The 13,572-nt window shown below is 41.6% G+C and overlaps 1 long non-coding RNA gene across 1 annotated transcript; it reads left to right on the top strand.

The window, feature by feature from the left end:
• Nucleotides 1–169: 169 nt before the first annotated feature.
• On the top strand, nucleotides 170–10,863 carry LOC134295895 (uncharacterized). Its single transcript, XR_010002455.1, has 2 exons — nucleotides 170–413; nucleotides 7,411–10,863. It is a non-coding gene; the product is annotated as an uncharacterized LOC134295895 (long non-coding RNA).
• The last annotated feature ends 2,709 nt before the right edge of the window (nucleotides 10,864–13,572 follow it).

Below are 13,572 nucleotides of genomic sequence, written 5' to 3' on the forward strand. Positions count from 1 at the left end.
ATTCGGAATCATGGTATTGGAAGGGACCCCAAGGGCCTTCCAAAAACCCTGAGAGAAGACCAATCTAGACCAGGCATGGGCAAACTTGGGCCCTCCAAGTGTTTTGGACTTCAACTCCCACAATTCCTAACAGCCTACCTGGAGGGGCTAAGTTTGCCCATGCCTGGTCTAGACCGTGTTGAGAGACTTCTAATGATAAGCACTTGTCATGCAGGTATTTGTGATAAAAGACTCCTCAAAGATTCCCATCCAACGTCTGCTGAAAGATCACCAAAGATGGACAATCCATCATCTTCCCATTCAATCTATTCCATTATCAAACAGGTCTTACCACAAATAAGCTTTTCCTAACATCTAAGTGGAATCAGTTACAGTGAGATATGGAAATGATCGAAGATAAAAGGCGATCTTTCGTGAGTAATTTTGTTGTGTATTATTGCATGGGCTGATGATCCTCGTGGTTCCTTCCAACTCTACGATCCTGAATCCATTGAGAACTTACTGACCATGGAGTTAAAGTGGTGTTCTGAATGGATATATGGTCCAATCCAGCAAGGATATTATTGGCCAAGAACCTGTATTGTGTTGTCAAAGGCTTTCGTGGCCAGAATCACTGGGTTGCTGTGAGTTTTTCAAGCTGTATGGCCATGTTCCAGCAGCATTCTTTCCTAACGTTTCATCTGCATCTGTGGCATGCACTGGTTTTAATTTTGTATGAGTATGTCGTGTCATAGTAATTATGTCGATGTTTTATTATGGTTGTGTTATACGTTGTGTATTGGTAATTGAATATTTTACCTATGTTGGAAACTGCCCTGAGTCCCTTCAGAGAGATAGAGTGGTATATAAATAAATTATTATTATTATTATTATTATTATTATTATTATTATTATTATTATGCATCCTCAGAGGTCTGTTGGCAATGAGGCAAGTGGAGTGTATATATAACTGTGGAATAATGTCCAAGGTGAGAGAAAGAACCCTTGTCTGTTTGAAGCAAATGTGAGTGTTGCAATTAGCAAGCTTGATAAGCATTGAGTTGCCATGAAGCTGCAAAGTCAATCAATAAGGGTATTTGCATAGAGGTAGCCTGGTCTCTGTTACCTGGAGGCATCCTGTGTTTTGGGCGGTGTTAACTGGCACTTGAGTGTTTGTTGTCTGGAGTTCCCCTATTTCTGAGTTTTCCTTTTTTACTGTCTTGATTCTGATGTTTTTCAATACTGTTAGCCAGATTTTGTTCATGTTGATGGTTTTCTTCTTTCTGTTGAAATTGTCCACATACTTGTGGATTTCAATGGCTTCTCTTTGTAGTCTGACATGATGATTGTCAGAGTGGTCCAGCATGTCTGTGCTCTCAAATAATATTCTGTGTCCAGGTTGGTTCATCAAGTGCTATGGCTGACTTCTCTGGTTGAATTTAGTCTGCAGTGCCTTTAATGTTCTTTGATTTGTGCCTGGGCAAATCAACACCTCCCAAACAGAGGATGCCCCCAGAAAACAACAGCCAGGTCCAGGCTATTTGGCAGATTGTCTCTCTTTGTGTCCCTGCCGGGATCCCGATCATGCCTCCTCTACTCTGCCCTATAATGCAGTTTCAGAATGCCATTTAACTGCATTATAGGGCAGTGTAGACCAGGCATGGGCAAACTTCAACCCTCCAGGTGTTTTGGACTTCCAACTCCCACAATTCCTAACAGCCTACCGGCTGTTAGGAATTGTGGGAGTTGGAGTCCAAAACACCTGGAGGGCTGAAGTTACCTAGGCCTGCTCTAGATGACCAACCAGATTGTAACCATTATATTTTACTTACTACTCTTTGACTGTGTCCATGTCTCTAATGCAAGAAAAGAAACCAGCCTCCCCAAATCATTGCATTGGGAGAGAAGGCAGTTAAAATGCCCAGCGCTGAGCCAATTTTGCAATGCAAGCTTTAAATCTGCACTTTGCCTACAACAAGAGTAGAAAATGATGCATCGAGTAAAGATTGGGGCAGGTGGAAGAAGTGTGCAGTTCAGGAATGACCCAGACATCTGGTTATTGGTTTCTTGTTAAATCAAAGCACCGGGACTTGTAATGAGAAGTGTTTTATTGATCCTGTCTGCATCTGCTGAATAAACTGCCCAAGCTCAGTCTCTCCCCGGTGTATAGCGCGGAATGAATTCCCCAGGATATTCTGAATCTGAATTCATTGTATTTGCAGCTAGTTAAACATCGCCCGGGGGACGGTCTCTTGTTGACCTCAACTCATCACAAATACGAGGGTTGAATGAAAAGTAATGCCTCCGCCTTCATAACTCCTCAACAGATGGCCGTCCTGGTATGCGGCAGGTCCTGGCTTGTTCAGTGGACTCTCCTCTACAGTTCCATTTGGTGGGAAGCCTTAGCATTGAACGGTTGTGTTGTTAAAGTGCGAAGTATGGAACCCTGCGCAGACGGTTGGTCAATGCGACTTAAGCAATGTGCAGTCATTGAATTCTTGACAGCAGAAGGTGTCACCCCAAAGGAGATTCATCAGAGAATGCAAGCTGTTTATGGGGATTGTGTTGATGCGAATCCTGTGCGTCGTTGGGCGAGTAAGTTTAAAGATGTTGAGGTGGGAACATCTGGCAAAAAGTTGGATGTCCTGTGACAGCAACCACTGAGTTTCACAAGCAAAAGGTTGACATATTGATTTGGGACGATTGTCGTATCACTCAGAGAGAAATTTCAAGCATAATCACCATTTCACAAGAACGTGTGGATCACATTATTGCTTTGCTTGGCTATCGGAAGATCTGTGCATGATGAGTCATGTGAGATGCTGGTTGTGGAAACAGAGTGTCAACTTCTTCCGTGACGGCTTCAGAAAACTTTTTGGCAGAAATGTATCCAATTGTGTGGTGATTGCATGGAAAAGTGAATAGTCGTACTTAAAGAGCAAATTCTAAGGAATATTTCTGCATTTAATTTATTAAAATATTCCCATCCAAACCCAAGTAACGAAGGTGGAGGCATTACTTTTCATTCAACCCTCATACTTTGGATCTCAATTTGCCGGAAGCTAGTCATTGGTAGAGGGATGCTCCAGAGACTAGAACATGAACTGTTAGATTTGGATGACAAGAAAAGAAATTCCCCAAGACATGGTGAAGCACTTTTTGGGCTGTCGAGAGGATGTTGGGCTATCTTTTTTTGGAGGTCTTCCAGCAGAGGTTTCTTTAAATAATGCTTTAGCCCAGAGGTTCCCAACCTCTGTTTCTCCCAGGGTTTTGGACTTCAACTCCGAGAAACCCCAGCCATCTTACTAGCTGTTAGGAATTGTGGGAGCTGGGTGACCAAAGGCTGGGAACTGTAGAATTAATGCAGTTTCACACCACTTGAACTTCCATAGCTTAATGCTATGAAATCATCCATGGGAGTTGTCGTTTTGCAAGGCTTTTTGCCATATCTGCCAGTGTGCTGGTGCCTCATCAAACTCAATTCCCATGAGTCAACAACAGTTGAAGTGGTGTCGAACTGCATTAATTCTACAGTGTAGATGTCCCACCTGAATTAAGAAGTCCATATTTTGGGGGGGGGGGGGGGGGAGGATTTGCTCACTTTTCCAAAATACTCAAAAAATAAATGCTCAGAGGCCTTGGCCTTTGTAAGCCTCATCGAGTCCTTCGGGAGATGCTAGCGGGGTACAAATAAAGTTTAATAATAATAATAATAATAATAATAATAATAATAATAATAATAATAACAACAACCTATTCTCTTGGCTATGGTTTTCTTTTGGAACAGATAAGCACTTGCATAGGAATATATGAAAACCGGCAGTCTGAGTTTTGGAAGGTTATTTTTCGAACTGCAACTCCCACAATTTCAGTCAGTGACTGAGATCCATGCCACCAAATGCAGATATTCTGCCAGCCAATTTGAAGTTAATAACACTAGACTTTATTTATATTCCGCTTTATCTTCCTGGGGGACTCAGAGCGAATTACAGTACACATACAGTAGAGTCTCACTTATCCAACATAAACGGGCTGGCAGAATGTTGGATAAGTGAATATGTTGGATAATAAGGAGGCATTAAGGAAAAGCCTATTAAACATCAAATTAGCTTATGATTTTGCAAATGAAGCACCAAAACATCATGTTAGACAACAAATTTGGCAGAAAAAGTAGTTCAATACGCAGTAATGCTATGTAGTAATTACTGTATTTATGAATTTAGCACCAAAATATCACGATATATTGAAAACATTGACTACAAAAATGTGTTGGATAATCCAGAACGTTGGATAAGCGAGTGTTGGATAAGTGAGACTCTACTGTATATGGCAAACATTCAGTGTTTTTTATACAGTAAGCAACGACATACAATACACAGACAAAGGTAAAGGATTCCCATTTTCATCTCCGGCGTCTGGAGAGGATGGTCAACTCCATATTTCCATGCCGAGGAGCCTGTTGTCCATAGACCTCTCAGATCGTGTTGCCGGCATGTCTGCATGGGGCACCTTTTTACCTTCCCACTGCAGCAGTGCTTATTTATCTACTCGTATTGCATGCTTTCAAACTGCTAGGTTGGCAGAAGCTAAGGCTGACAGCTTCAAACTGCCAACCCTCTGGTCAGCAAATATCCTGCAGCTAGTGGTTTAACACGCTGAGCTGTAGGGACCATAAGCCAGAAAATAGTAAACTTTTGCCTAACATAGCTTTGCCTCTGCATATATCATATAGCCTTTCTATAGACAATATAAGCATCTTGTATGAACCAAAGTAGTATGTGCAACACAGGGCCTGTACCCTTCCCTTCCTGTGAGCTGGTGCCTTCCTTCAGGAAGATCCAGAGAGAGAAGAAAGCTCAGAGTAAACAAGTTAGGTCATTGGTATCACTTGTGCCAAGTAGGTGTGGAAGGTAGGGAAGATCCTCAGCCATTGGTCAATTCTAGATAAGCTGAGATATAAATTATTTGTTTGCTACGCATACGTTGCGACGGCCATTTGCATGGTACGGACCCACAAAATGTGGGTACCTACAGCTGTTTTGCCTTATCATCAGCTGTGATAATAAAAGGCTTGTTTTATTGCTCTCCTGGAATTCTCTCCTTTACTTCCCCTCCAGGCTAGTCTCCAACAGAGCCACCACGATTTGGGAAGTTGTAGTCTCCAAAGGCAACTTCTCTGTGCTATGCTCCATTCAGGAAATAGTTAATTCAGCCTACTTCCCATCCTTACTTTAAACCATCTATATATATAAAAGGGTAATGAAATTTCGGCCTAGGACAAAACAACAAAACTACACATCCCAGAAACATTAAACTTGGCAGCACAACCCCTCATCCATGCCTCTACGTTCATACAACAAAAAGAAAAGAAAAATAAAGTCCTAATTAGAGGGAGAGGAATAATTGTTTTTATCCAATTGCTGCCAGTTAAAAGGCTAAGCTCTGCCCACTTGGCGTCCTAGCAACCCACTCAGCCCAGGGGACAGGCAGAGTGAGGCCTCACTTAGGCCTCTTCCACACTGCCTATAAAATACAGATTATCAAATTTGAACTGGATTATATGGCAGTGTAGACTCAAGGCCCTTCCACACAGCTATATAACCCATTTATAATCTTATATTATCTGCTTTGAACTGGATTATCTTGACTCCACACTGCCATATAATCCACTTCAGTGTGCAGTCGGACACAACTGGACTTAATGTCAGAAGAAAACCTTTACCCTTTACCTTAACTACCACCAATTCCTCAATACTTTATTTCCCATACCACCATGCTTCGCCACAGCAACGCGTGGCCGGGCACGGCTAGTATAATATATTAATCAAATCTTCAAAATTAAACCTGCAAATGTAGAGGACCAATTGCCTCAAAGTGCTCTTTTTCTCTCAAATTTGTTGGATGTAAAGACCCTTACAAGGTCCTCATCCATTAACTGCTCATGCGGCTCATTTTTTTAAATATACATCATCCAGTCTCCCAAAAACATCACTTTGGGATAGATCACCATCATGTGGGATACTTGATAACGGCAGAAGTAGATTATCAGCAATGCACCATTAACGTGTTATACTTTATTCCATGAGGGATGGCGACAAGCCACTTATTAAAAACAACAACCAGTTGCTTTAAAAGGAATCATGTTCTGAATTCCAAGAGACTCGTGCTTTGCCTACAATGCTAATGCGAGTGGTTTTGTTATCACTACTAATGTCTGAGCACACTGAACCTTTGAAAACTCCCCCGTCACCCCTTAATTGTTCTCCCAAATAAATCTATCTGCATTTGTTTCTGGAAATAATTCAAAGTGCTGGTCATGACCTCTAAAGTCCGAAATGGCTCAGGCCCAGGCAATTTGGCAGATTGTCTCTCTTTGTGTGAACCTGCCTGGATCCTGATCATGCCTGGTCTACACCGCCCTATAATGCAGTTTCAGAATGCCCTTATAGGGCGGTGTAGACCAGGCATGGGCAAACTTCAGCCCTCCGGGTGTTTTGGACTACAACTCCCACAATTCCTAACAGCCTACCAGCTGTTAGGAATTGTGGGAGTTGTAGTCCAAAACACCTGGAGGACTGAAGTTTGCCCATGCCTGGTGTAGACTCATATAATCCAGTTCAATATAGATAATCTGTATTCTGAAACTGCAGTATAGGGCAGTGTAGATGTGATCATAGATGGGGTCTCATTCCCACCATAATCTCTAGCACAATTCTCTTTTTGAATGTTTTCAATTGCTTTTGTAATATCATGAACTGTCCCAAAGGATAGGACCAGATTGAATGGGTCAATGTTATAGGAGGATAGGTTTCCATTGAACATTAGAAGGAGCATCTTGTTGCACCTCAGCGCTGGTTCACCTTGCTCTTAACACACACTCCACCACAGTAGGCTAAGTTTAAACAGTTTATTGATAAAAGATAGCAAAGTCTGAATAAAAAGCAGTAAAGATAGCAAACATTCAAATAGTCAATACAAAAACAATATAATCCAGTAGTAAAAGAAATTTGCAGAATATAAATCCAAGTCTCAGATATAGGAAATTAGTCCTGAAAAACAAGTCACCGTGAACTTCAGGGTAGAAAGCAAAACACAGTTTCCAGGCATGAACACAAATGAGAGTCCTTTTCCATGAGCTTAAAGAAGGCAGGAGATGTGCTTCCAAAGATCAACATTGGTTAGTCTGAAATCACTTTCTGTTTCTCCTGTATTTAGCCATGTTTACAAGCCAGAAAGGCATTTCTCTGCCCTTGAATTCCCACGTGTTTACCAGCTATTCTAAGGGAACATCTGGGGCGATGAACCTTCAACCTCAACCTTGTATCTCTGTCTAAGATTCCTCTGACTCGCTGCCTGAAACACCTGGAGCTTCTTGATGTTCTAAATCTAGTGAAAGGTCACCCTTATCATTGTTTTCTGTTTTCTCGCCAGCTTGTGGCCTCTCTGACAATTCAAAGCCAGAGCCTTCAACAGTCCCAGCATCATCAGAGCCTTCAAGATTTCCCACATCAACATTGCTTTGGTCAGCCTGCATAAACCCAAATCCCCCTTCATCATCAGACTGAACCAGAACACATCTTGACAGTCAGAATGGAAGCAATTGCCTAAAGAGACCTCGAGGACTTCTTCTCCAGATGTCTTCAGAAAGAACTTGGACAATTACGTGAGAGAGATGATCTACTTGGAATTCCCACATTGAGTGAACTTGAATTTGGCAGCACATGTGATCATATCCAACTCTGTGATTCTATTATTCCGATTATATGAAAAACCCGTGTCCAACAACATACATCAGAGTTGTGTTGCATAAATTTATGCATGCAGAACTGAGTGTTGGTCTATGCAACTCTTTCACTGAATGGCAACGTTACATATGCCCATCAACATGGCCACTAACGTGGGCTGGTCCATGAGGTCACGAAGAGTCGGAAGTGACTGAATGAATAAACAACAACATGGCTACTAACATGTGCAGGACAGGCACAATGGCACTGAACACACAGCCCTATTTCCTTCATCTCGAAATGAATGAGCACACTCCGCATCAGACCAAAATACCCAAAGAATATAACACATCCATAAGGTACCAACAGGCTCCTAGCTTCTGTGTTTCAACTGCCATCTGTTCTGGGGATAAAACGATGTCAGAACGGGACCCGAAAATATGACCTTTTTTGAGGAAAAGGAGTGATGTGAGATGGATGTGAGAACTGTGGGAGGGTTACAGAAAGAACCGTTTGAAGCTCTGATTATGCAGAGTTTCCTCTCTCTGCTGCCGTGGTCTTGCGGCCAATCCTTAATGATTAATTTAAATTGGCATTTTTGCTGGCCATGTAGTCTGTCTGGTTGCGTTCCTCTTTGCAGACCAATTGGTGCTATTATGTGATGGATAGCTGGAGAAGCAAGGAGGCAAGAATGATATCCCCCACAATTAGGCACATGGCTTGGTCCAGACAGGGCCCTAAATCTTTAAAAGAGAGTTAATTTCTTGCTAATGTGGAAACAGAAACAATTTATAGACTTTGCATGGCTCAAGATAAAGAGACGGGGGTTACATCTACACTCTAGAATGAATGCAGTTTAACACCACTTTAACGGCCATGACTCAATGCTATGGAAGTTGTAGTTGGTGAAGTACCAGCACTATTTGCTTCAGAAGCCGCAAAGCCTTTTAAAGCTACAATTCTCAAGATTCCATAAGATGGAGTGATTGCAGTTAAAGTGGAGTCAAACTGCATTAGTTCTATAGTGTAGATGCACTCTGTATCCTTCACTGGTATTGTTAATATTCCTTGAGGAGAGCATTTTGGGTTATATTGTATTACTGTTTTATCTTTTTATAGTGCGATTTGCATTATGTTGCCTATGTTTTGTCCTATGTTGTTTGGGCCTCTGCCCCATGTAAGCCGCCCCGAGTCCTCGCGGGGAAATGGTGGCGGGGTATAAATAAAGTTTTATTATTATTATTATGTATTATTTTATGTTTAGAGAAGAGACTGAAAGAAGGAAAGCTAAACAGGGAGTGCCCTGTGTTGGGGTTTGTAAAAGACACCACGGTTTAATGGGTTAACTGGAAGAATATGTGTAAGCAGTTGATTGGCTGAGCCTATGAAGAGCTAGCAAACTGGTAGATTATGTGTCAGCAGCTGATTGGCCGAGCCTGTGAAAAGCTGGCAAATCTGATTGGCTGTTTTCTTTGCCAAGCTACTGAGAGAACCGGTTTGTGCAGCTTTTACCTCGGTGAGTGATAGTGATTGAAAGAGAGTGCTGACTGGAAACAGCCAGGAAAGAAGATGGCTGCCAACTCCCTAAAGCCTTATTGTTTCTAAGGCATTGAGGCATATTTAAGGACTATTTAAAAGGACTGTTTATTCCCTCTATTCTCTGTGAATAATCAGAGCGACTATTGTATATATTATTGCTCTGTTTGAGTAATAGTTGAGTAAAGTTCCTGTTACTTCTTTCACAAGCCTGAGTGGCGCATTATTACACTGCAGGGTGACTTTGGTTCAGAAGCAGATGGAAAAGCTTCCATTTATTACCATCTACAATACGCAACACCCTGGATAGGACCTGGATGGGAGACCACAGAGGAATACCAAGTTCTCAATGAAGCCAGAATCTTTCTTATAGGTATAACGGACTCAACTTTCGATAAAAATCAAGATAACCGGAGGCCGGGTTGTGGCGCAGCTGGCTAGTAACCAGCTGCTATAAATCACTACTGACCGAGAGGTCATGAGTTCGAAGCCCGGGTCGGGTTAAGCCTCCGACCATTAAAAAAAATAGCCCCGGCTTGCTGTTGACCTAGCAGCCCCGAAAGACAGTTGCATCTGTCAAGTAGGGAAAATTTAGGTACGCTTTATGCGGGAGGCTAATTTAACTAATCTACAACACCATAAAACTGCTCACGAGGAAAAGAATGAGGAAGAACAGCCACCAATGGACGGTGAAGCAACAGCTCCCCCTGTGGCCGGAATCGTGAACCTGGAAAGATGTTAAAATGCCTCTGTGTCTGTCTAAAACTGAATGTTGTTTGTCTGTTGGCATTGAATGTTTGCCATATATGTGTTCATTGTAATCCGCCCTGAGTCCCCTTCGGGGTGAGAAGGGCGTAATATAAATACTGTAAATAAATAAATAAATAAATAAATAAATAATTTACATATATTACTACAGTAGGCAGGATAGAATATGCAAAAAATGGAAAATAAAATAAATACCTAATGTGGATGATTGGATTAATAAAATTACAGATATTATGAATATGGATATTTTAACATACCTGTAAAGAAGTGTATGATTTTATTTTGTTTATAGATGACATGTTTATTTAATTTTGTTTAAACAGTCAGGTTTAGTTAAGTTTAAAATGGTAAGTATTAGAGCTGATGATGCCAGAGGGTGACCAGCTCAGCATGGTGAGACAGGTTACCATGACAACGGGGGCGGAGCCAACCGCCGTTTGGAGAAGAGAAGAGGGAATGTTTGAAAACCCAGTTTCAGTCTGTGATTTCTAGTCATAGGGAACGGACTGGTTCCAAGTTTAAGGAAACCAGGGAAGTTTGGATCTTAGTCTGTGATTTTTAGCCACAGGGAACAGACTGGTTTCAGGTTAAGGAAACCAGGGAGGCAGACCTCTATTAGGCCAGACTAAGCAAGTTAGGTGACTTGTTTAGGGTTATTTATAGAGGCTGTGGATTAGGGGAAGTTAATCCCAGTGGATCCAAGAGGATCAGGTTCTAGTTAGTTTTGGAGAAAGAAGTATTTTGAAAGTTGTAACACCTCACATCTATTTGTAACCGTTAATCTAAGTGCCTTTAAGAAGTTATTGAAACCACTAAGCTCTGTACATGCAATAAACTTGTTTTGATTTTTATTCCATCTAAGTCTCTGTCACAATCATATACTAAGTTAAGCAACATCACCTTCTGAAGTAAATAAAGAAATCTTAAAAATAATTAAATATATAATAATATAATTAACATCATCAACAAGACATCTTTATAATTGGTGGTAACTGTGTGGTGGGAAATAAAAGATTCCATTCCTGTCACCTCACACACCTGTACAAATTGGTGGCAGCGGTGGGATTAAAAAGGATTCCCCCCTGTCAGACCTCTTTACAATTTGGTGGCAGCGGTGGGATCTAAAAGGGATTCTTCCCTGTCACCTCAGTCCTGTACAATACCATTTAAAGAAGTATCAAGTTACGCCAATTAAAAAAACGACTGAACATGCTTCAAAGTCTGTATAAATTCAGACAACAGAAAAATATTCATTTGACATAGAATAAAAATGATAAATAGAGTCAACTTCAAAGAAGACAGAAGAAACAAGAACCAATCCCACCAGGAAGTGATCGGAAGTCACCAATCCTCCTTGTATTCCCTCTTGTATTTCCTTTTGTTTTATCTCCCCCCCCCTCTTTTCTCTTTCTTCTCCCTCTCAAATCAATACTCTTATGTATTCCTACTTTCCTATATCTAAAACATTCCCACACTTTCCATGTCATGAAAATCCTTACTTTTCCTCAATAAAAATTATTTTTTTAAAAAGGAATACCAAGTTCTGTAGGTGATGTTTCAGAGGAAGGAACTTGCAAAATGACCTTTGAGAATTCCTTACCGAAAAGAATTCTTTTTACGGAGTCTCCAAAAGTCACAGGCAGATTGAAGACACAAGTAGATAGATAGATGGATATTCCATAATTTGAAATGTTCTAGATGTTCTACAATCCCCATTGTGCTGGTACAGCTGTACCAGAAGCTCCAACTTTATTTTCTTTCTGCTAATATTTGCAGTCATAGGGCAGGCCGCCTGTCCATCATCATTAATTTTGGTTCCGCCCCTTGTTCAGGGCTCTGGGAGGGAAGGAGCCATTTTTAAGTCAGTCTCACTTAAGGAAGCAAAGCTATAGGACGTAGACCAGCTCGTCCCGTAGAAAAGCTTCATATCTCAAGAACATCCAGGGATATAGAACATCCGAGAAAACAGAAATTCCAGGGGAAAAGTCCCAAAAGCTCTGGCTGAGAGCTCACAGCCTCTCAGCCTCATAGCTCCTGAGGGAAACAGCCCTAAAGTTTCCAAAGAAACCTCGGAGACAGAACAGCATCACAGATCCACAGAACCCCAGCTGAAACATCTGCAAGCCTTGGTTGGTAGGTCCACTCGATACCCAGATGCATTTGGAATCGGTAGTAGGTCCCACATCAGCTAGGCCCATATGATAGACAGCCTGGGAGAGGTTATAAGGGGGTTTTCTTCTTACAGAGAAAGTACAGTTATCCAAAGCCAATTGCCCGTCCCCTGGGGACAAGATTGAAAAGCCAACAGTTTATTAAGGAAACCTTGAAGTGTTATTTGACTCCTTGAAGATTTATTATTTGTTCAACAATAAATACTTTGTTATTTCATTAAAGACTCAAAAGACCATCCCTTTCAGGAAAATCCCCAAGGACCTCTCTTTGAGGCGCCCTGGCTTCCCGCTGGCCTTAAAGTATACGTCCTATACAAAAGACAATAGTTACAGGCCCAGCGCGTGACAGAACACCCATCAATTGGTAATCAGGTGACAGAGGCTGGTGGGAAGTGTAGTCCCACAAAAACCAAGTCAGGGTGTGGGATTACATTCTGTGTTGGATGGGTCACACTCCCTCTGAAGGTTCACTGGGGGTAATCCTGGAATCATCACTGACCCTGGAGCCCTAAGTGTCGACAGTGGCCACCAGCACCTTCGCACAGTTAAAACTTGTGCGCCAGCTGCACCCATACCTTGAGATGCCAGATCTGGCCATGGTAGTCCAACCTTAGTCACATCCCGCTTGGACTACTGCAATGCTCTCTACGTGGGACTGCCTTTGAAGATAGTTCAGAAGCTTCAACTGGTCCAGAGATTGGCAGCCAGATTATTACTCGTACTTTTGCTCACTGGCTTATGAGGAGGAGGAGGAACAGATGGTAGCACTGCCATTATAACCCTGATTAATATCAGCCATCTGTACCCATGCCCTGTTTGCCCCGATAACTCAGTAGACAACTTGAGCAATGACCAATCTTTGCCCACAAGGATCCCTGCTGGTTCTGGGAAACTGACGCCTCTGTTTGATGTTTTGTTTTGCTTCAGGTTTGATATAATAGGTGGAGTTTCCTAATTTAATTTTAGTTGTTAATTTACAACTTGTTTATATATGTTGAGTTGTCAACTTTCATAATTATATATTTATGTTCAGGCATTGAATGTATGTCTTTTATTATTGGAATCTTCCCTAAGTCCCTTCGGGGAAATAAGGTGGAATACAAATAAAGTGTATTACTACTACTGTTATTATTATTATTCTTATTATGATTATGACACAGCAAACAAGATAGATATGCTGGATTTCATATCACAAAATCACAAGTCGAATACTTCCCAAGTGTCTAGGACTGTGTGATGTATTTTCGGATGATGCGTGCAGATCCCAGTCGGGTGGCCTTTTGCAGTTGGCAGATCGTGATTTTGTCAATGTCTATTGTTTCCAAATGCTGGCTGAGATCTTTTGGCACGGCACCCAATGTGCCAATCACCACCGGGACCACCTGCACTGGTTT

The sequence above is a fragment of the Anolis carolinensis genome, chromosome 1 (genome assembly GCF_035594765.1).
Source record: "Anolis carolinensis isolate JA03-04 chromosome 1, rAnoCar3.1.pri, whole genome shotgun sequence".
NCBI lineage: Eukaryota > Metazoa > Chordata > Lepidosauria > Squamata > Dactyloidae > Anolis > Anolis carolinensis.